At 52.0% G+C, this 21,882-nt stretch overlaps 1 protein-coding gene across 10 annotated transcripts in view; it reads left to right on the plus strand.

Moving 5' to 3' along the window:
- Positions 1-21,882, plus strand: part of Casz1 (castor zinc finger 1) — a 144,215-nt gene that overhangs the window by 66,059 nt on the left and 56,274 nt on the right. For 8 of the 10 annotated variants that reach the window (XM_074081373.1, XM_074081380.1, XM_074081370.1 and 5 more), the window contains exon 3: positions 13,668-13,719. The gene's annotated coding sequence lies outside the window, so the exon portion shown is untranslated. Of the gene's footprint in view, positions 1-13,667; positions 13,720-15,973; positions 19,742-21,882 lie in introns of those variants that run through there. The other 2 variants (XM_074081376.1, XM_074081378.1) reach the window with 1 other exon arrangement.

Raw genomic sequence — 21,882 nt, forward strand, 5'->3', positions numbered from 1 at the left:
CACAGGAGGTAAAGGAAGCCTTTTGGTTCTTCTGCCACTCAGAGAAGCCAGTGACTTTGACCATGGACCCTCCCTCTTCAGTGTTGGCCATGTCAGGGCAAGACCAGGGCACAGGTCTCTGCCCAGCCTCAGCTGGTGTCTGAAAATCTTCAGAAATATCGGCAGAGTCTCTTTTATCTTCTGAAGGAGAGGATACCATGCTGGGTGGGGTCTCAGTTTCCCTAAATGGACTTTCAACAGGTGCTTGGATGACCTTGAGAGAAAAGATGCAGCAAAAAAGACAAGGGAAGAGAGATGGAGGGCAGTAATCGAGAGGACCCAGAGAGGCTGCCCAGGGCCTCTCTTGTTCCCCATAACAGGGACCTGCTTTTGCTTCCTAGAAGAGGGATCTGGTGACAAAAAGTAGTTGGACATCCACAGAGGCTGGATGGTTAGCTGGACTGAAGCCATGTGAGATCTCGTCTGTCTGCCGGATCCTGTAAAGACTGGAGCTTTGTCCCAGTTTGAGGGTCAGTGACTAAGTGGTGAGGTACAGCCTAATAAGGGGGGAAGACTGGCCAAGTGTTGTGGAAGGTCAGAGACAGATGCAGTGGGATCAGAGCCAGGTGGACCTTCCACCTCATCCAGCCCAACTCAGGGTGTGATGACAAGGGGGACATGCTGGCAGGTAGTCAGTTGCCCTGTTTCTCCTTGATGCCTGTGTGGAGTGAGTCCTGGTTTCAAGCTCCCTGCGAGCCGGGAATGGAGGAGATCCTATGAAAATGATGATATGTGACAATCAGTCACAGCAATTAGTGTTTTGGTTAACAGGCCTTTTTTGTTTTCTCTCACCCAGACAGAATGTCACAAATAAATCCTCTCCTGCATTTGCATATTAATTGGATCGGAGACGTCAAGCATCTTTCATTAAAGAAAATGATCTGCATATTTGGAGACATAAAATAGTTATTTTGATGGGTTTTTTCCTCAGATCAGGGGGTGGGGGAAGTAGGTGATAGGAGCTGTACAATGGAGGTAAAGTGAAGGCAAAGCCAGCCAGCCCCTCTGACTATAGTTAACCCTCTGCAGTCTGGAGTCCATGGGCCAAGGTTGAGCAGAAAGATAATTAGTATGTAAATAAATCAAAGGGCTGAGAGATCCCTGGGCCCAGCATGGCTGCTGTGCAAAAGGGACCTTCACCAGAGTTAGGGGCAAGAAGGCTGTGCTCTTAAATCTGTCCCTTGGGAGTTAGTAGCTGTCCTGCCTTGGAGGTTTCCTGGGGCTGTGGGCAGTAGGCAGAGGGCATGGGCAGGTGCCCACCTGTGTTCTGCCCGGCTCTCTGTGTCCCCGCTCATCTTGGCCCCTTGGCTACCCATTCCTCCTTTCCTTGTAGCTTACCCATCTGTGCCCACTTTCTCCACACTCTCTCAGGAAGGACCTTCCTGTGTCCTTCTCATTCTTTGCCAACTGTCCTCCCTCTCCTCTCCCCAGATGGAAAGTTTTCTGGGGGCAGCAGAAGCAAAGCTTAGAGTCATTATCACATGCACTCGAAATAACCCAGAAAGCTGCTGGGCCCATATTAGGGCATGAGTCCCATGGAAAGCTGAGTGAATGTACGGTTTTTGATAGGCAAATGTGACTGCCCCAGCCATCCCTGTTTCCCCCTCCTGCCTACATTCATGGTCCCTGAAGTCTGTGTTAGCTACTTTTTGAGCCCTCCCAGGTGAAATCCAATTTGCTCTCCAGTCTTACCTGCTACCACCAACTCCAAGTCACACTCCCTGGTACCGTGTCCTGGTTAGGAAAATGTGTAGGTGATGACGATGATAATGATGACTGCCACCACTTTTTGCTCATAGAAAATTTGTAGACACTTTGCTAAGAGCTTGGTACTCATCGTCTCCTGAAGCCTCACCACAACCTTCTAAGATAGGCACTATCATCATGCACTTTATAGATAAGGAAGCTTGACCTCAGAGAGACCAGGTAGTATGTGCATTGGTGCCTGTCAATGTTCAGAACTTTCAGCCAGAGCCTAGCTCTTCAGCCAGGCTGTGGGGATGACCTATGGTGGCATGGTTCCTGGTCTGATCCCAGCTTACTAGCATGAGGGTATGAAGATACTCTGCACTGTGGTGCAGCGTGTTAAGACTGTTACTCTGAACTCCTGATCTCTTTGCCCCACTGAGAAGACAAGATTTGCCTTCCTCCTGTATACTAATAGTGGCCTTGGGTAGCTTCTGTGGGTCCTTTAACCCTAGCTGTGCCTGTTTTACCTAGAATTTTGACATGCCCAGTTCTTCTGTTCACACACTTGGCTGATTCTTCCTTCACTGTGGCAGGCTCCTAGACTCAGGCTCCAGGATTAGGCAGTATTTAAGGGCATGGCCCAGCTCTATGGCTGAGCCCCTCTGTCCCACAGGTGGGTCAGCCTTTCCCTGTGCCCTTGGCGGACCTGGGTGTCCCATGAAAACCTGTGGTTTGGTGCCGAATCCCAGCACCCAGACTGTAAATGCTTGGAGATCCAGCCTTACTTAGGTCATCACTTTGAATTCTAGGGTCCTTTCTCTTCAGCCACCTCTTCCACTAGCTACAGTGTGTGGGTAGAACACAGCCCCTGGATCTAAAGGGAAGGTAGTAAAGTATGGCTAAAAACTGAGTGCTTTTAACACAAACCAGACTGGTGTGAATTCGGCCTTGTTGACTGCAAGACCTGCAAGACCAGAGCTGCTTAGACAGATCACCCTTTTTCTGAACCTCAGTTTCCTCCCTCGTAAGAAAGGGGCAATAGTTCCTCTTAGGGGCAGGGTTCTGCAGAATAACTTGATTCATCTGTGTTCAGTGCCCAGTCTCTGGCCTTAGGTAGAATAGGCCCTTGCAAATGCCAGTTGAGGGATGGTGTGCTCGGGCCAGCCACCCACCCCCAATGGGTCAGGACTCTTAGAAGGGTCTTCTGGGCTAGAAGATGGAGGTGACCCTATTCTAAAGCACTCGTCAGCTGTGACCCAGCTGGTTGCTTACCCACCCTCTAGCCCTTAGTGACTTCCAGCTACATGTGCTTTTGACAGGGCAGGAACAGGAGAAGCAGGGGTCTGATGTCCCTCAAATTTGGGGATCCTGGAGAAGGGGCCTGACATGCCCTCTGGGGGAGCAGGTGGACAGGCAGGGTGTTTTATGGAGTCTGGGGGAATCCTGCAGCAGCTGTATCTGTTAAATGCCAAGAAGCCAAGTTGGTTTAATATGATTGTAGCTGCTGCTTTGATAAATCAAAATAATTAAAAATAATAAATTTGATTCCTCAACCAACAGGCTGTGTGTGGGCGCAGGGCCTGGGCTATGGAGCTGGGGCCAGGAAGGTGGGAGGGGGCACTGGGACACAGAAGGCCTGTCTTTGTGGGCTCATAAATGGGGAAGTGGATGGGAGCCTGACCGAGAGGTCAGCTCTGAGAATCGATTAGGGAGGAGCGCCTGTCATGGTCAGAGAGTAGCAAGGCTGGGCCAGAGTCCCCTCTGGGCCTGGGCCTGGCTCTGTGGAATGAGACCAACCTTGGTTTCCTTATCTGTCAAATGGGACGAAAGTTCTGCCTACTGATGGGGCTGTGTGAGGAGTCAGGGCTTTGCTGAGCACATGTTGAACAGTCAGGCAGCATCGGACAGCCCTCACACCTGCTTTGGACAGCTGTGGCTGAGGCAGCCTGACTCTTCCTTCTGCTGGCCGTTGTCCTAACACAGGATTGTTCTGTTTATGAAGACATCCCCTGGTGCAGGGTGTTTCTATTGATAGCTCCTTCTGGTTCCAGAGTTGGGACAGGAAGCAGCATGCCACACCCAGGGACCATCCTTGCTCAGGGTGCTGGCAGCTCTGACCTCAGAGGGTGGGAGCAAGAAAGGGTTTGGTCCCTCTCCCCCCCCTCCACCGACATCCTCAGGAGCCGTATTTGGTGTCTAAGCAGCTGGAAATCTGAACTGAGAGGAGGGGGAGGGATTGGGGAAAGGGAGGGACAGGGTGTCTGCCTCTTTAAATGCACTTTGTGTCAGTGCGATAAGGAATTTGATGGCTTTATCAGAAATACCAAAGCTTTATTTAGCAGGGTGAGGCTCACACCACTCAACTCCACACAATCTGCTGATAAATAGCAAAAAAGAAAGGAAAAAAATCCCAGAACTCACCAGTGCCCCAGCATGGCAAGGGAGGAAAGATGAGGCAGAGAGAAAGGCAGAGAAGTGAAATTAGAAGTTTTGGGGGAAATCAGGGAGTAGCCAGGAGTTGAAGGGGTCAGTGGGTACTACAGAGTCTGTCTGGAAAGTGCTGACAGGCGGGCATTCATCTGTTTTCCACTGGAGGCCTTCATGGATTTTTCTGTTATTAAGTAAAAATACCATGATGATTTTAATTCTTCCGGAGAAAGGATTCGTTAAAGAGCCACACCTTCTCCACTGTTGTCCTCATTGGCCACCTCCATCTCCTGACCCTTGTTCTCCCATCAGCCCCGCCTGTCTAGGTCTCTAGAGCATCCAGAGCCTCCGTATGCACTGCTGGGTCTGCCCAAGCAGCTCTGCTCCTGCCTGGGTTGGCAAAGGCTGGATCAGCCTCAGGATGGACGAAGAAGCTGTCAGGGAGCCACCCCTCATTGCAGCTCTGAGAGAGGACATCCCCACTCTGTACATTGTGGCTGATGAAGCTGGAGAGGGAAGGACTTGAAAGAAAGCTTGTATAGAATGGGATTCCTGGGAGGGACTCTGTGCTCAGGGCCAGTCTCAGTCTGGGGGTCACATGGGGGAAGCCTAAGAAGCAGTAGCACGGCCCTGCCTACCTTTGGCATTCCAGGACCTTCTGTGCTACCTGCCAGCTGGGCAGCTCTTGAGGAGTCACTCCCCCTCCTGATCCTGGCCTCTAGATTTCTTGTGCCTTCTGACGGTTCAACAAAACAGCAAGATGGTATCTCCATTTTTTCTTCTCTTTGCACCCTTGAATTTGTTTTTCTGCCCCTGCATGGGGAGCACCTTCCCACTGACCCAGTTTTGTGGTCAGCATATGGTGCAGGTAACACAGTCCTGGATGTCCTCTAGCTGTCCACACTCCTTCACTTGCCCTCTGCCCCCAAGAAGCTTTTGATGGGAGCAGAGTTAAGCCATAGTCCTCACCCATGCTTCCCTGTGTGCCTTCCAAAGACTTTATGTCTTCTAACCAGCTTGTGCCTCCTTCCTTCCTGGCTGGGGCACTTCTGCTGGTCCAGCTAACCAACCCTCAGGCTCCTTGCCCCTTCCTAATGGCTCCACTATTCTGCAGAGTCAAGAGCTTGGGTCCTGACCACAGGTGCTATCTACCCCAGATTCAGGGCTGCTGCTTCTGTTGTAAACAGGTAGTGATTGGAAGAGTTAGTCAAGGCCCACATAGGGTCTCCAGATGTGGTGGAGGGGTCAGGTCTTTCCAGGGCCAACAAGCTGACCATTCAAACAGGATGGATAGTGTTGAGGCCCGAGGCTGCTCTGGGGATGGTTATGGGAGCCCAAGCTGGCAGAAGGCCAATGTAAGCCGACTGTGCAAGTGGCTGTAGACTGAATCCCCTCTCTCTGGAGCTGGGGAGGAGATGAAGTGAGTCCTGAGCTCCCTAAGTAAGTCGATGGCAGGGAGTCACTGGACAGGGCAGGCTGAGGGCCAGGCAGTGCAGGTCGTCTCACAGGGCTTCCTGGGCATTGCATAGCAAAGCAACAGGATTAGCTCTGCTGCATGGAGAGGGGAAGCACTGGGCGGAGAAACAGGGGAGCTGGGGTGGTGGGGGGAGCTGGCTGGCCAGGGCAGGGCAGCGGCTGGAGGAAGCTGCAGAAAGGCTGAGGCCTGGAGACAGACAGGAGGAGTAAATGGAAGTGACAGGGTCAGGCCAGACCTTTGTCCTGCAGCCTGATTACAGAGTCTGCCCTGGATTTCTGAAACTTTGGGATGTTGTCGGACAAACTGGAGCTTAATTCTGTCAGAGCGCTGGGGAGATTAGAATTGACATCCTGGGAGCACATTCCTGGCTGGGCAGAAATCCAGTCCCCGCTGGGAAAAACCTGTGAAAGCATGGCCAGCCCGTGGTGGCAGCAGGGGTGCCCGTCGGTACCCGTGGCCATGCCAGCATTGGAGATTGGAGCCAGGAGCCTTTGGAAGGCTGGGCCGTGGACTGGAAAAGAATGGAGAGAAGCTCAGCGAACTGGGCCTTTTCTTTGCGGTGCTGCCTGGGGCAGAGAGCTGGAGTTTGTTGAACCTCCATTTTCACATCTGTAAAATGGAACATTTCTGCCTTGTAGCCCCTGCCCGAATTTTTCTTTCCTCTGAAATTGGAGGCGTAACCTTGGGAGAGTGAGAGGAAAGGGTTCAGACTCTTCACGCTGAGCTGCAGCTGAGCCAGGGCCTGTCAGAAGACAGCAAGGGCTCTCTGACTGAGTTCCCTAGCATAGGGCAGCAGGCAGTGCCCAGCAACTTGGGCACTGCAGCTGAAGCAAGTGAGTCCCTTCCACCACCAGTCCTTTTCCAGCCTCAGGAAGCTTGGTGTCTTTCAAGATGTCTGTCCTTCTCCCAGAGCTCCCATGAAACTCCCACTGAGGCTAAGCAAGTCAAGGACAACAGATACTGACCAATTCCAGGGGCTTCCAGGCAGGATGGCCACCCTCGGATCAAGAGATGGGGCCGGAGAACAAGACTGAGGGCCAAGCACGGTTTAGCCCCAAAGCAGGCTGTTTCCAGAAGAACTGGGAACCCCTCCCCCACTTCCCTCTTGATTCTAATGACTTTTAAATATTGGTAAATATTTTGGCTACTGCAGGCTCCCATGGCAGAGAGCAAAGCTGTCTACAGTTCAGGACCTACAAATTATTTATTAAAGATCTGAGATGCGGTGCAATTATGTGGAAAGAACCCCAAAAATTAAATAAATAAGTAACAAAATAAATAAATAAGAGCCCCACTGGCCTCTGGAAGGCTTGGGGAGCTGCACACATGATTGCCGACTTGATGAAATCCCCCCGGATGTAATGAGCTGATTTTCTGCTGTTAATATTGCATCTGCTGATGAAGGATTCGTTAGGATAATGGAACGAAGCTAAAATATAAATGACTCCCTGTCAAGAAGCAGCTTTTGTTTGTTGATCTCCTGACAGTTCCCGGGCCAAGGCAGGGGTTTCTGTGTGCACATGCATTCGGGAGCAGGCAAGAGGGTGGGGATGAGAGCTTAGAGGACCCCCGAGAACCTGGCCCCTGATTACCCTAGGCTTTCCCTTCTGGTTGGACTGCCTGACCTTGGGAAGCCCTAGAGTCCTGGGGGCAGGGAGGTTACCAACTCAGAGCCATCAAAGGGAAGTGACTGTGCAGAGATGCCGGGTGGCAGTGAAAGTTATCTGGGGAGCTGGGCAGAAGGATGCACAGGCGGGGCCCGGTGTATTGGGATTGACACTTGAGAAGAAACGCTGTCTGGGTGTGCAGGGAGCGATGACATGAGGGACATAGAGTCACAGGTACTTTAGTGGGATGTCCTAAGGGGAAGCCCATCAGGAGAGCCACCTAGCTTTTTCCCATAGGGTCTGTTCTCTTGTCATTTCAACGCTCTTCTTGCTGAGGCCCAGAGGTAACTCAGGCAGTAGTTCACAGATGATAAAAGAAAGGCTCGTTTGCAATGACTGCGTTCACCTCCCCAACCCTGCCATACCTTGTCTAACACCTCCATTGAGTTGCTGAGTAAAGCACCTCTCTTCTCTCTTCTCTCAGTTGCTTTTTTTCCCCAAGCCATATCATTTTATTTTATATGGAAAAACTCATATACCATAAAATTGACTAATGTGACCTGTTTAAAGTGTACAGTTCAGTAGCACTAAGTCACTAAGTGCACTAAGTGCACTGACAGAGTTGTACACCATTACCAATATGAAGTTCCAGAACCTTTTTATCACCCCAAACTGAAACTCTGCACCCTAATTATTAGCAGTCACTCCCCATTTTCCTCTCCTCCCCTCCTCCCCCCAGTGCCTGACAACATTCATCTGCTCTCTGCCTCTATGGATTGGTATGTTCTGAATATTTCATAACTGGTATCATTTAACCTGTGACATTCTGGCTTCTTTCACCTAGCGTAATGTTTTCTAGGTGCATTCAGGTTATAGCATTGTAAGGACTTCATACCTTTTTAGAGCTGAATAATATTCCATGGTATGGTTAGACTACGTGGTTGTTTATCCAGTCCTCATTTGACGGACACTGGGTTGTGTCTACCTTTTGACTATTGTGAGCAGTTCTGATGTGAACCATTTGTGTGTACAAATTTTTGTTTGAACCTGTTTTCCATCTTTGGGGCAACTTCTTAAAGACAGGAACCCTGGAAGGCAATAGCAGGTGCTCACTGTTCCAGACACTGAGCTAAGCACCAATTCAGGGATTCTCACATCAGCTGATGAAATGTGGCAGAGGCTGGATTCAGACCTCACCAACTCTGCTCTTGTTTCTGTCTTGTTTTATCTTCCTCATGCCTGGTACAGTTTCACACTAAATGCCCAGTGATGGCTGTAGAACAGGGCTGGGGGACAGCTAGTATCAACTTCTGGAAGAGCAGGAAAAGGTGCATTTTCCAGGAAAATGCCAGTGAAGGGCCTGTCAGTCCAGCCCTGCCTCCCCACATTGAGTCCTGCGTGGGTAGAGACTGGACAGGACACTTTTGAGCCCTTCCCAGGCCACTGGGAGATGATACTCTTTCTCCAGGGAGGTCCCAGGGGGAGATGGGGAGGCAGGCTCTTATTGGGACCCTGAGAAAGTGAGGTGGGCACCCATCACCCTTCAAGTCCCTGGCCAGACATGAGAGCCACTTAGGGCAGCCCCCACAAAGGATTTACTGGCTTGAGGGGAGAAGGCCCAAGATAGGCAGGGTGAGTGAGAGGTCCCAACACTGGCTCTGGCCAGCAAAGGCTTTGCCAGCTGTAGGACAGAGAGATCAAGCTGAGTGACCCCTTGCTTTTTTATTTTATTATTCTTATTAGAAACTTTTTTTTTTTAAGCTGGGTGCTGGTGGCTCACACCTGTAATCCTAGCTACTTGGGAGGCTGAGATCAGGAGGATCGTGGTTCAAAGCCAGCCCAAGCAAATAGATCACAAAACCCCATCTCCAAAATAACTACAGCAAAATGGACTGGAGGTGTGACTCAAGCAGTAAAGGGCCTGCTTTGTAATCACAAAGCCCTGAGTTCAAATCCTAATCCCACAAAATAATAAATAAATACAACAAAAACATTATTAAACCAAGGTCTGAAAGAACAAGTTGTGCAATCCACCTGACCCCAAACCACAAGGTTTGACCCTATACAGACTTCTCAGAATTCTGTACAAATGCTGAGAAAACCACAAAGCCAGTCCAAAAGCCTGCCCAACTCTTGGTGCTAAACAGCCATACCACCTGCCCCTCTCTATCTGAAGGTCTGGGGCTCCTTCCCCTGTGCTGGGACAGACGGCACACTGTCGGCTGCATCTGTCCAGATCCGGCACCTGCTGGACTCAGTCCCCTCGTCCTGCTAACCACTATGTAAAAGTTTTGGGCTTCCTTTGACCTTTCTGTTTTGCCTGGTTACGCTGTGGATGTCCCACTGACACGCATCCCTTGGCAGTATGGCGGGAGGTGGGGGGGTGGGGAGACACTGCTTGGCTCCTGCCGTTGGCCTTTCTCTCCCCAGCCCTCCTCCCCTGTAGCACTTTCTATTCTTTCTTTCTTTGCCCCTCTATTTCTCCCTCCCTCTCTCTCCTCATACACTGTCTTTCTTTTTTTTTTTTTTTTTCACTCTTTTAACATGGTTTTCCTAAAAAGTTTTTTAATCAATCAAATTTGAGGCAGAAAATAGGTTTTGTCACGCCTGGTCCCGGGATAGTGTGACTCTCACTCAGGCTCCTGACAGCTCCTCAATGCAGGAAGGAGGCCAAACAGAATATTTCTCCCAGAAAGTGCCCGTTTCCATGACGCTGCCCCTTGTTGTCTGTGCTGGCCCCCTCCTCAAGCTGCCAGGCTGACATGGCTCCAGCCACTATGAAAGGCCTAGCCAGGAATAGGGTATGTGAGGATGGGGAGGTAGGCTGGGGCAGCACTTCGGCGGGTGGCAGTTGGAGCGGGGGGGTTGCCGGGAGGCCTGGCAGCTGTCCTGAGCTTCCATGGCCCGAGAGGGTTGGGAACAGGTAGGAGCATCAGACAGGAGGCCAGCCTCTGCTGCATAATCAGCAGAGCCTCATGCATATGGAACTGGGTGGCTGTGGGTAAGAGGCTACAAAGCTGGGTCCTGGATAGGCATTGGCTTCTGCCAGGGGAACTGTGTATGAGATATCTTTGGGTCCTGGTGTGCTGACCCCTGTGCTCTTCACCCTTCACTCTCTTCTTCCCTCCTTTCTTGGCCTTTCCCTCCACCCCCTTACCCATGGTGGCCACTATCCTTGACTTCCTTCCTGGCCCACTCCTTCTTCAAGACCTCTGGTGCCTACAGGTCCATGGCCCCCCGATCAGAGCTCCCTGCAGACCCTCAGGGTCTTCCCTCTTAGCCCAGTTTCCTCTTTCTCCTTCCCGTCCCTGTCTTTCACCCTCTCCTCTCTCCTACTCTTCTCGCTCTCTTTTATAATTAATGATTAGTTTTAATTGGTTTGCTTAGGCAGCCTGACAGCAAATTAACAGAAGCCAGCCCAAGGCTGCCAGGCTCGGGTGGGAGACCACTGTACTTCACTCCTGGCCAGGGGAAGGGAGGGCAGGGCTTATGCAAAGACTCACTTTCTGACCAGTAGGCTGAGTGTGTTCTACTGAGGTCAGGCCTCACCTGGACAGGTGCATCAACCAACGAGGAAGAAGGCCACAGGCACTTCCCACAAGGAGGGCTCTGTTTGTCAACTTTTGATGTGTTTTGTTTTATTCTCCTCACATCTCCTTTGCGCTCTTGTCAGAGATTAGGGTCAGACAGAGGTGGACAGGGCTGCTGCTTTTGATACAACTGTCCTCGTCTGTGCCATGGCTGATGGGGTTGGCAGCTTGACCCTTCTGAGGCCAAGATCTGGCTCTTTCACATGGATAGGAGGAAAGCGGCCACAAGGCTGTTGTCATTGTGAACTCTGCCTGCCAACAGTCAGCCACCACAGCAAGCTTAGGACCCAGCTCTGCTTCTGGCTTGCCATACTACTCTGCACCAAGCCCTCAACCTTCCCATCCTCGGGTATCTGACCAGAGTAATTAGGATTAAAACCTTGGGTGGATGGATGGATATTTGCATGGATGATGGGTTGACCGCTGGCAGAATGGGCACAGAGGCATCTCTTGCACACTTCCCATCCTGATCCCTGAGTACATTCCTTCTCTTTCTTAGTCTGGAAAGACTGTGCTTAGCCTCAGCCTTCCTGAGGGTAGGGCCTCCACTCTGGGTTTTCCTAGCCTGCTGTACCTCTGCTTGGCCTTGCAGAACCCCTCCGTAACTGCGTCAGCTTTCTCATTCTCTACCAGTCCCTGGGTGTGCTGACCACTCTCTCACAGTGCCAGAACCAGACATCAGGCACAGGGAAGGGCCGAGACAGAAGATGCCCAGACAAGAAAAGAGAAATGAAGATGAACTGCTGGGTACTTCTAAAGTCTGCACTGGGACCTAGAATACACCTAATGTCCCAGATCTCACCAAAAGATAGTGTCTCTGCTGCTGTCCTGCCAGGCTACCTGCCTCAGCCAGGTGAAGGACAGGACCCGTACCTATGCATCTCTACCCCTCCCCTCCCCTCCTCCAGCCCAGACCAACTCCTAGAAAGTTTCTTCCTGATAGTTCTGTGTGATCAGATCTGCAAGTTGCTCTCTAAGCTTCTTGTCACATTTTGACTTAATGAAGTGCAACTGCTGAGGGATTTGGGTTCAGCGCTCCGGTCTCTTGCGCTCCCTTGTTGTCAGAAAACAGGGGTGGTTGGGGACAGCAACACTGCACTGCAAGTCGTTATCATTCCGGTCAGTCTGTTTAACACAAAATTAAACAAAGAACTAATTAGTGCCTCATGAATTAATAAATGCACAGTTGCCAGGGAGGATGGGAGGGGAGAAAAAGGTGGTGGAAGAGAGATACTGGAGTTGTGGAGTTGGGGGTCTTTGGGGGTTCAAGGGAGGCTGGCCGAGGTGCCTTTCCAGATCTCAGGCAGGAGAGCTTGGAATGGACAGGACATTGATGATACCACTGCCAGGGTTCAGGACTGACTGGCCAGAGCATGAGCTGTGCCACCTGAGCCCTCCCAGCACCTCCCAGAGGACGCTCAGGGTCTCCATACTTGGCCCCAAGGCTTAGCTCACAGTCCCTCCACTTCACCCAGCTCACCTCTGCTCTCCCACTGTCCCTTTTCCACTCTGCCTGCCACTTTCACCTCTGTATGGCTCCCCACCCCTTTCTCTCTACTGCCCCCTATCTCAGTTGTCCACCCAGCTCTCTGCCAACCCCCAGCTCTCTGGACCAGCTTGATGGGTGGTAGCCCTCCTCAACCACTCAATGCCCACAAGACCATTGTCCCTCTCAGAGTATCTGGCAGAGTAGGCTCTGCCCCAGTAGGCACCGTCTGCCCCAGTGGCCCAGCACGGGCGACAAACGCTGGCGGAGAACGGAGCCCTCCTTAAGAGGGCATGTCAAGTACAATTAGCATTATCTGTCTAAATATGTCCTGGGAACGGGAGAGCAGGCGGTGGGACTGGGTGGCATTCCGGGAGCCCTGTGCAAGGTCACCTCATCTCCCACAATCCCCCCAATCTGATTTGGGGATTACATGGCCTAAGGAAATTGGTGTTATTCCTCTTGCATCATTGATAAGCCACAAATGAGGGAGAGGGAAGAAAACAGAATGAAGAGCAAACCCTCACTGAGTGGGCCAGTGCTGAGGCTGGAGTGCAGGGCCTGGCCCAGGCAAGGGCCACTGGGGCCAAGTGGGCAGGCACAGGGTTCCTTGCATCTTTCTTTGACACAGAGTCTGTTCCATTTGAACTTGGTTCTCTGAACTCCTGCTCTGGGCTGAGGGCGTGAGCCTGCAAGCTCTGCAGAGTTGTATGTTGGTCATAGGGCCTCCACATTGTTGTGATGTTTGTCTCGTCTTACAAGGACCCCCAGTGGGGGTTGCTGTGATCCCAAGTGGAAGATGCTGTCCACAGACTGTTCCTGTGGAGTTGGGGATTCTTGGTGCCTGGCCCTGGTCCACCCTTGCCCCTTAGACACACGCTTGCTATGGGGAACAGCTTGACATCTATCTTTTTTATTTTCAGGAGCCAAAAGAAAAGAGAGTGTTTGGTGGTATATTCTGTCATTGTCCCCAGACATTCTTGGTCAGCTATTGAAGCAGCTCACAGGAGAGGCCCATAACCAGTGTTCCCCAAGCCCCAACTCCTACTTTGGTCTCCATGAGGGAGTGCACACAAAGCACAGTCTGACTTGACTTGGTTAGGGGACTCCTGAGATTCATACTTCCCTTGCATTCAGTCCCTGCTGCTTTCTGAATTTTCAAACTTTGGTTGCCATATGCTTAAATAAGCCAAAATCAGAGCCTACTCTGATTTTTTTAGCATATCTAAATCCAGGGCTGGCCCTGAAGCACCAACCCCTTAGCCCATAAGTGGCAGGAAGCCCAGGGGCACACAGGGGCATGGTGGTGGGCTTCCTCCTGGAAAGGCTAACAGACTCCTCTCTCTCCCCAGGATGAAGTGACTCTCCAGCTGCATTTGAGACACCTATAGGACCTGCTAAGAGGTAAGGCCTGAGCCCACCCCACCCCCATCCTGTGTCTTCTTCCTTTATGGTGACCACTGATCTGATACATGTCACCCTGGGCTGGCTTCAGTTCTGCTGAGCACCCTGGATGGATGGGAAGGTTGAGCCAGGGAATGGGAGGCCCGCTGCCTCATTGGAACCTGTTAGAAAATGATGGACCCAGCAGGAGCTGCCCTGTTTGACTCTTAGGCTGGAAATGCACTGCTGGAGACATGTGGATTGTAGATGTGGGGCAAGAAACGTGGTCCAGACAGCACAGGCAGCGGGAACCACTGAGGTTCCTGGGCTTTGGCAGCCTATAGGCCCATCCCCTGCCTGGGAAGAACCCAATAGGTTTCAAGTCCTACAAATCCAGTTCTGCCTTCTCCCCTCTGAAGCTGTTGCCTGCCCAAGTGGCCTTCTCCTTTCTCCTTAAGAGCTGGCAGGGAGGAGGCTGGGACACGGAGCTGTCCTGGCCTTCACAGGCTGTCACAGTCCCCGTGGTGGCTCGAGGAATGGTGGGGCCACCAAGCCTCGGCCCCAGGCAGTGTCGTGTCAGAGGTGACCGGTGGAACGCCAGTGTTATGTAAATAGTGGGGCCGGCCCGGCAGGCGAGCTGGCTGGCTGCAGCCATCCATCATCCAGGCTCCGCGGAGCGAGGGACAGACACGGCACCGTGCGCTTGGCTCCAAACCTGTTTGTTTTCCCTTTGTCTCTCGCATTTCGGGGGTCCCGGCTGCAACCGACTCTGGGTTTTGTCTTGTTGGCCTCCTCCCCCTAGGGAGGGCCAAGAAGGGAGGAGAGTCCCCCGGCTCCCATCGCGGCATCCCTTTTGGACTTCAAAGGCTCCCCTAGCATTGTCTGTGCCGGCGGGCAGTGGCCCTGAAAACGTGATCAGAGGCGGCCCGGTGTAGGGCAGGCCCGGCCTGCGCCCTGCACTCTTGCTGGGGCCCATGGATTCCTCCCTTTGCCGCCAGCACCACCCTGGTTACAGCGCCGCTCCCGGTCCTTTCTCGCCTTTCTCTCTTGGCCCCTTCTTGCTCCATTCTGGCCACTGCTTCCTGTTCTCTAACCTCAGCCTCTCTCTCTGCTATCGAGAATCTAGAATCTAGAATTGTAAGAGCTATGAGCCTCCACCCCTTCCTATCATCCACGAGAATCTAAAGCACCATGAAGGGCTTCCTGGGATCTTCTGAGCTGAAAATTGACTTTCCATGCCAGGGCTTGTTCTTTCCCTTCTTTTTCTCCTCTCTCTGCACGGCATAAGAGCCTTGCTTCCTTTGGAGACTTCTGCCTGCCCCAAAGGTCCAGATTGGACAACCCCCATTCCCAGGCAGCAGGATGGCACAGGCATCTGAGCCTCAACAGTCCAGCCCTAGCTGCTTCCATATTCTGAAGTGGACCTAGGCAAACTACGGCTCCTGGGTCACATTTGGCCCCCCAGCCTGTTTTTGTAAATAAAGTTTTATTGGAAACAACAGAATCAGTGTGGTCTACAAAGCATAAAATATTTACTATCTGGCTCTTCACAGAAAAAGTTTTCTGGCCCTGAAGTTTCTGGCTCCTGCTCTCTCTCTCTCTCTTGCTCTCTCTCTCTCTCTCTCTCTCTCAATCTCTCTCTCTCTCTTTCTCTCTCAAAATTGACTTAACATGAAATTTGCCATTCTTTCTTAAGTGTGCAGTTCTAGTTCCCTGGATTTAAGTGCACTCAGTGTTCTTTGGCCATTTTCCTGTGCTCTCTTCTTCAGCGGGATTGCTCTGACAGACCCAGGCATTTGGGAGTCCCATGCTGGGGTTGTTGCAGGCTACTTGCAGCCCTCATCTAATAGGGAGTTCCTGTCCCTTTTCTCCTTAGGGCCTCACCCTCTGCTCAGTCTCTCCCCTCATCCACCCCAGCTCCTTCAGAGCTCCTGCCCCAGCCTGGGGAAAAGGAGCCCTGTGTGTCCCTCCTGTCACCTTTACCAAGCCCTTTAACCTCAAATCTGCAGTTTCCTCTTTTGCAAGGTGAGAAAAAGGTCTACTTTCCAGGGCTGTTGGGACAAGTGATTGAGTTGTGACTGGAAGTGGACAGCACAGGACCCGACATGTAGGAATAACACAGGGTCCTAACTCCCTGCCAGAGCCTGGGCCGCCTACTTCTGTTGCTGGGTCCTGAGAAGTAGCCCAACCTCTCTGAGTGCCAACTTCCCCATCTGTAAAACCAGGGTCCTGACCACCATGCTCTGCAGGCTGTGGGAGGAGAGCCTGGGGTGTGGGGGAGAAGCAGGCCTAGGGAAGAGTTGGGTCCCTGGGGGTATGGGTGCTCAGGTCACTCAGTGGGCACCTGTGCTGTCCAGGGTCCCCTTCTGTAGCACCATGACAGTGTGCTAACCTGAGAGAAGGTTTGAAGCCCTGGAGGAAAGGCTGATGGGGAAGGGTGAAGAAAAGGGAGCTTTGCATGACCAGCAGTCTGGGATGGAAGCTGCACCACCCAGCTCACTGGCCGTGCTCTCTTGCTGACTCTGCCTGGGCGCCTGGCCTCTGTACATCTCTCCTCCCCTCCAGGCCTTCTCTCCCTCCACTAATTTCTCTCCCTCCTCGTCTTCCCCACCACTCATGCCACCCCCCCGCAACCCATGGCTCGCTCTCTCTCTCTCCTTCTCCCCCTCTCTCTCTCCTTTTCATCTACTCGGAAGGCTTTACTTTACTTCCTTGTCACCCTAATTGATTGCATTAACCTTTCAGCGTATTGGATTTCCCCGGCATCGTGCAGAGAGCCCTGTGCAAGATGCTTATAATCTGAGCCATAATGGACAGTTTGCAGTCAACAAGCCCCTTCTCCCATCGGCCCCGTTGACATCTCTCTTGCCCAGGCCACCCTGGCCACTTCCCTAGCTGGCAGGGGTGGGGCAGTGAAATGGAAGTGGGAGGAAGTGGACCCGTTGATGCATTTCCCTGCCTCTCCTCTCTCCCTGGCCCTGTCTCTCGCCCTGCATCTCCTTTTCCAAGCTCCCTGGCCCAGTTCCTAGCCAGGCCTCTGGTCTTTGTGAGTCCTCTTGGCTTGGCTTTCTGCTCCTGGGATTCTCTGCCTAATGACTGGCCGGTGGGGCCAGCTTGGAGTTTGTGAATGACAGAGTTTCGCCCAGATGGTTCTGAGAGCAAACTCTCCCTCTTTCACTTGCCTGGAGACTTGGGAGAAAAATGATGGTACCACTGCAAGAGGTGAAGGGTGGCTGAGAGGAGAGATCTCTGGTCTGGACTGACCTCTGAGCCAATGAAAGGGCTCTGTGGATCTTCTGGAAGTTAGGCCACTCCTGGAAAGGGTGTGGGAGCACAGGAGAGACAAGAGGGAGGTCTTCTAGAGCCAAGGGAAGAGAGAGAGAATGCTGCCAGGGCAGGCTGTGGATGAGCCAGGCAGCATCAGCTTCTCCCTGTGGGTGAAGACACAGGTCTAGTTTCAGCCCTGTCTCCCATGCTAGTATGATTTGGGTGGTTAGTGGGAGATGTCTCAGGGTCATAATTCCCATCTGATATTTGGCAGTAGCTTTGAGCAGGTCCATCTGCCTTCACCAGAGGTAGAAATGTGACACCAGCAAAAGGACAGTAAGCCAGGAGAAGCCTCTGCAGGGCAAGCCCAGCTGGCCTGATGGGAGATTGGCGAAGGAGATGGGGGAAATGAGTTGGTAGGACTGGGCTCCCTTGGGTTCCTAGATGGGCACCCACTAGTCCAGCAGTAGGCAGAAGAGCCAGCCCCATGCCAGTTGCCTGGTCTTGGGAGCTCAGCCCCAGGCCGAGTCCTAGCCTCTATCAGTCTTGGTCAGGCCCTCAGCATAGCAGCCTGATGGACTGAGGCGTCACTCAGGACAGGATGGGATGTCAGGTTGAATACATTAGTGTCAGGCTGGAGGAGCACGACGGAAGGTCCCATTAGCCCTAGTGGTACTTCCTCTCTCCCACTCTGTTCTCTCCCCAGCCCTTTGCCTATCATCTTCTCCTGCCGACCACCCCCACCTCCTTCCATCACTCCATCACTCCAAAGGGCATGCTCTGGCAAGAGAGGGCTGGACCTCAGTCCTTCCCATCCTCTCCCAAGGATTTTGGGGGTGGGCAGAGGGCACAGCAGGGAGAAGCCAAGCAGCGAATTAAAGTTTGTGATTGTCAGTGTCAGGAGAAGCTAAATAACCCTGTAACTAGTATGAAGGTGAATTCACGGTCTGCTGCACATGGAGAATATGAGTGTCTGCAAGACAGGCAAGTGTGCAGCCCTGAAGTCTGCCTGCCACGATGGGCAGCCTCCTCTCCAGAGACCAGTGGGAGGCAGGAGGAGGCCATGCACTCTCCCACCCCTGCCAGGGAGCAGCTGCCCAGGAGCCCCCACCAAACCCCCAGGGGCAGCTCAGGCACTTGACAACCTGCTGGCCCCAGCCAGGGACCCATGGAAACATTTGTAAGCACCCACAGTATGTGCTCACAGACACCAGTCCGGGCCCCATATTAACAGTGGCCCCTTACTGAGCACTTACCCTGTGCCAGCCTTACAACCCATATTGCCAGTGCTGTTACTATTTCTCCTTTTTCTCTCCGTTTTTAATAACCACTTTACTGAAATATAATTCACATACCTTAAAATTCACCTTTTTTAAAATGTACAATTCAGTGGTTTTTTTTTTTTAGTGTATTCACAAGGTTGTGCAACCATCACCACTATCTTAATTTTGGAACTTTTTCATCCCCCAGAAAGAAACCCCAGCCAGACTCCTTAGCAGTTACTCTGCATACCCCCACCTCCTTTAGACCTAGACAATCAGTCATGTAGATACTAAAGAAATGGAGGCTCTGAGAGGACCAGGGACTTGGTTAAGGTTGTATAGTCAGTGGATGATGGAGCTGAGGTTTGAACCCAGGTGGAACGACTCCAGAGCCAGTCCTCTGTGAGTGACTGTTTGATGTCCTTACTGCCACCCCCTCCCTCCACCCTATCACGTGTTTCTGACAGTTTGGGCTCGGGCGTGTACATGCATCATCCAAACACGTAGCCCAGGCAGCAACACGCATCTCTCTTCTCCCCAGGTATGCTGGAGACTCCATGCAGAAAAGCCTCACACACACCTCCATAAGGACAGCCAACCTTCCCTCCTCTTGATCCTCCCCCAGTTTCTCTTCCCCAGCCCCATTCTTGGAAGTGAGGCTCAGCACGGGAACTGGCAGCAACAGGGAGGCTAAAGTGGCCAGTGAGACCCAGGTGGCTTTGGAGTTTTAAAATGAGAAGTCCCTATGTCTCCTGATAACTGCAACTGAAACCAAGTGCCAACACCACATTCCAGAACAGGTCCCTTTCCCCAGTTAGGGCCATTAGCAGAGCTGTGCCCACAGGGTAATCCTCTAGCCCTGTTCTCTGCGTCTCACTCTGAGGCCTCCCTTCTGTCTCTCTCCTGCTCTTGCCTCTGCTTCTGTTCTGCTGTTTCTCACTCCTTTTCTTCCCACCTGCCTCTTTTCTAACACCTCACTTTCCCACCCCAAAACTTAAAAAAAAAGAAAGAAAGAAAAGAAAAGAAAAAACAGCTTTTATGGCCAAGCTCTTGCATTTGCAAAATTTGGGAATTAATGTGAAACTGTCACTGCTTCTGATAAGAGATAAATATAAGGATGAGAGACAAAGAGAAAATGAGACAAGAGAATCAGTCTCTTAGATTTGGTTTGGGGTTTTTTTCCTCCTTCTCTCTCCCTCTGAAGCGGAGGATCCGGCCGGGCCAGTTTGGATATTTATTAAGAAAAAGCCAAAGATAATTAACTTTTTTGTTTTTGTTTTGTTTGCGGGTGCCTCCCCTACTGGCACTCCTGGCTGGTTGGCAGATCAGAGCTGCTCCCTGCTCTCTAGGGGCTGGGCTGCCGGCAGGTCTGAGCTGCTTGCACTGAGCTTGTTGAGGCCACCAGCTGCCCACCTAGCCGCCTACCTTGGGTTTTAGACTTCAGGTCACTTTATGCCACCACCGATGCCACCTCCCCAGGCTCTCCTAACTTGCAGAGCACCCTTTAGAGGCGGGTAAGTGGTTTTGGTGGGGGAGGGGCTACTGTTTGGGGTTCTGGCCAGCACTTCTTTTACTGAGGGGTAAGTGTGAGCCTCTTGAATGGGGCAAGGGTACTCCTTCTGGTCAGTTCAGGGTGCTGGCTTCTCAGTGGTGGAGAAGGAGAGTGGGATGAGCTGGAAGTGTGGGGAAAGGCCATATTTGGGCCAAGTTGATCCCACCCTTGTCCCTGGAGGCCATACTCTGCCAAGACCTATAGCCCCTGGGAATACCCAGAAGACTCTGGGCCACATAACCATCCATGGTATCTGTCTACCCTCAACACTAGGCTCTTGCTGTTTCCATCTCTGACCCATAAGGCCCAACAGAGTGGTCAGGGAGCTGGGGCTTGGGTGAGGAGCTGACTGTTTCTGGTCAGCTGCCCTGGAACTGCACAGAGCCCTGAAGCCAAGCTAATGCCTGAGCCCAAGCTCAGCTCACAGGCCAAGAAGGTAGCACTGAGAATTAGAGACCTCCCAGTGGAGGACAGATCTGAGGACATCTCAGGAGCCAGGACAGTGAGGAAGGCCAGTGGGCCCATGTCGGTGGGGGTTAGGGGTGTGGTTCACCCCTCTGTTAGACTAATATACCTCGGCCCCTCCCCTGCCAGGGCCCTCTCCTCTGCCCCTCTTCCCCTTTCATCGCAGCTGAGCAGGGAAGCAGCAATTGAGAAGTCCCTCCAAGTGGGGAAGCTGCTTTGGATCTGGACATAGAGAGGAGGGCATTTTTCAAGGATTTTGCTGGCCTTTTTTTTTTTTTTTCTCTGAAATATAAGGATGTGCAATTTTTTTGGTTTCAATTTAGCATTGGAGAATTTTATAATTTAGTAATTAAAATCTCTGATAGGCTTTAGAAATTGCGGCTAATTGAATTTAATGGGAAGATGATTTTCAATTTTATTTGATTACCGGGACCCCTGGCATCGGTATTTATGGGAAAAAAATGGGAAATGTGCTGTGTGGGCTAAGATGGCATAATTGAATTAGGGATAATCGGATTTCTCCGTCATGAATTTCACTATAATTTTCCTATAATTTTCCATTAGATATCTAGTTTACAAATATTCACAAAGAAATGAAGCTCTTTCGGAATGGAGATTGCTGGCTAACAGGATTACGGGCCGAGCGTGCGGCTGTGCCAGCCCCTATCCTGCCATAATGCGATCCCTGTGTCTGCCTTACACTTAGCGTGGCCTCAGCCCCTCTCTTCGCCACCCACCCTGCCACTCTCTTCCCCTTTATATCTTCTTCATCCTCATTTGCCCCCTACCCTGACATCTATTTGTCTATGGCCCACAATCTCAGCCGCCTGCTGGCTGAATCCGTGCCTATGTCCAGGCCCAGACTGTGGGGCCTCAGCTCTGCCCTCCTGTGCCCACCCCCAATGCTTCCTGTCCACACTGCTCACTTCTGCTCTCCCTGACCCCCTCCCTCCATCGGCCTAGGGAGCACACTCACACGCAAACACACGGATTCCCTCACAGGTGCGAACATGCTTGCTCACATGCACACGCAGTCCTTTGGCCAAGGCTTCTGTGCCCTGGCCCAGTCGCCTCAGAGGGAACCAGTTTATTGGGATCCTGGGGTGGGGTGCAGGAACAAAAGGAGCTTTGTTCAAGTTTATGTGAAAGTTACAAATTCAAAATGAGAGCAGATAAAGCATGAGATACCTGGTGTGTAAACAGGTCGGTGAGTGAGAAGGCCCCAGGCTCGGGAGGGAGAAAGAATGAGTGGGCACACTGGGGGTGTGGGAGGACGGGAGCCAGCGTGGCAGTGTGACTAGGGAGAGGGGGCACCAGTGTGGGCTGCCAGGGTGGGTGCGGTTACTGTGGAGGTTTCCACTCTGCTTTTTATTTTGGACTGGGTGTCCTAGCAGGAGCCGGAGGCTCTGGGCCCAGAGTCTGGAGATGAGGAGGAATTATGACATTGGGTGTTTCATCCCCTGAGTTTAGGCATGGTAGCTTGCTGTCAGGGGCTCCATGTCAGGGTCATCAAGGCAAAAGAGGGCCTTAGTTCTAAGAGACACCTGAGCTCCAGGCTGGCTTCTCTCCTTGGTGTGAGCATACACGCAGGGACAGACAGCGGGAGAGGTCTGGTGACCTTCCGTCACACAGCCTCAG

This window comes from Castor canadensis, chromosome 7, assembly GCF_047511655.1.
Source record: "Castor canadensis chromosome 7, mCasCan1.hap1v2, whole genome shotgun sequence".
In the NCBI taxonomy this organism is placed as follows: Eukaryota; Metazoa; Chordata; class Mammalia; order Rodentia; family Castoridae; genus Castor; species Castor canadensis.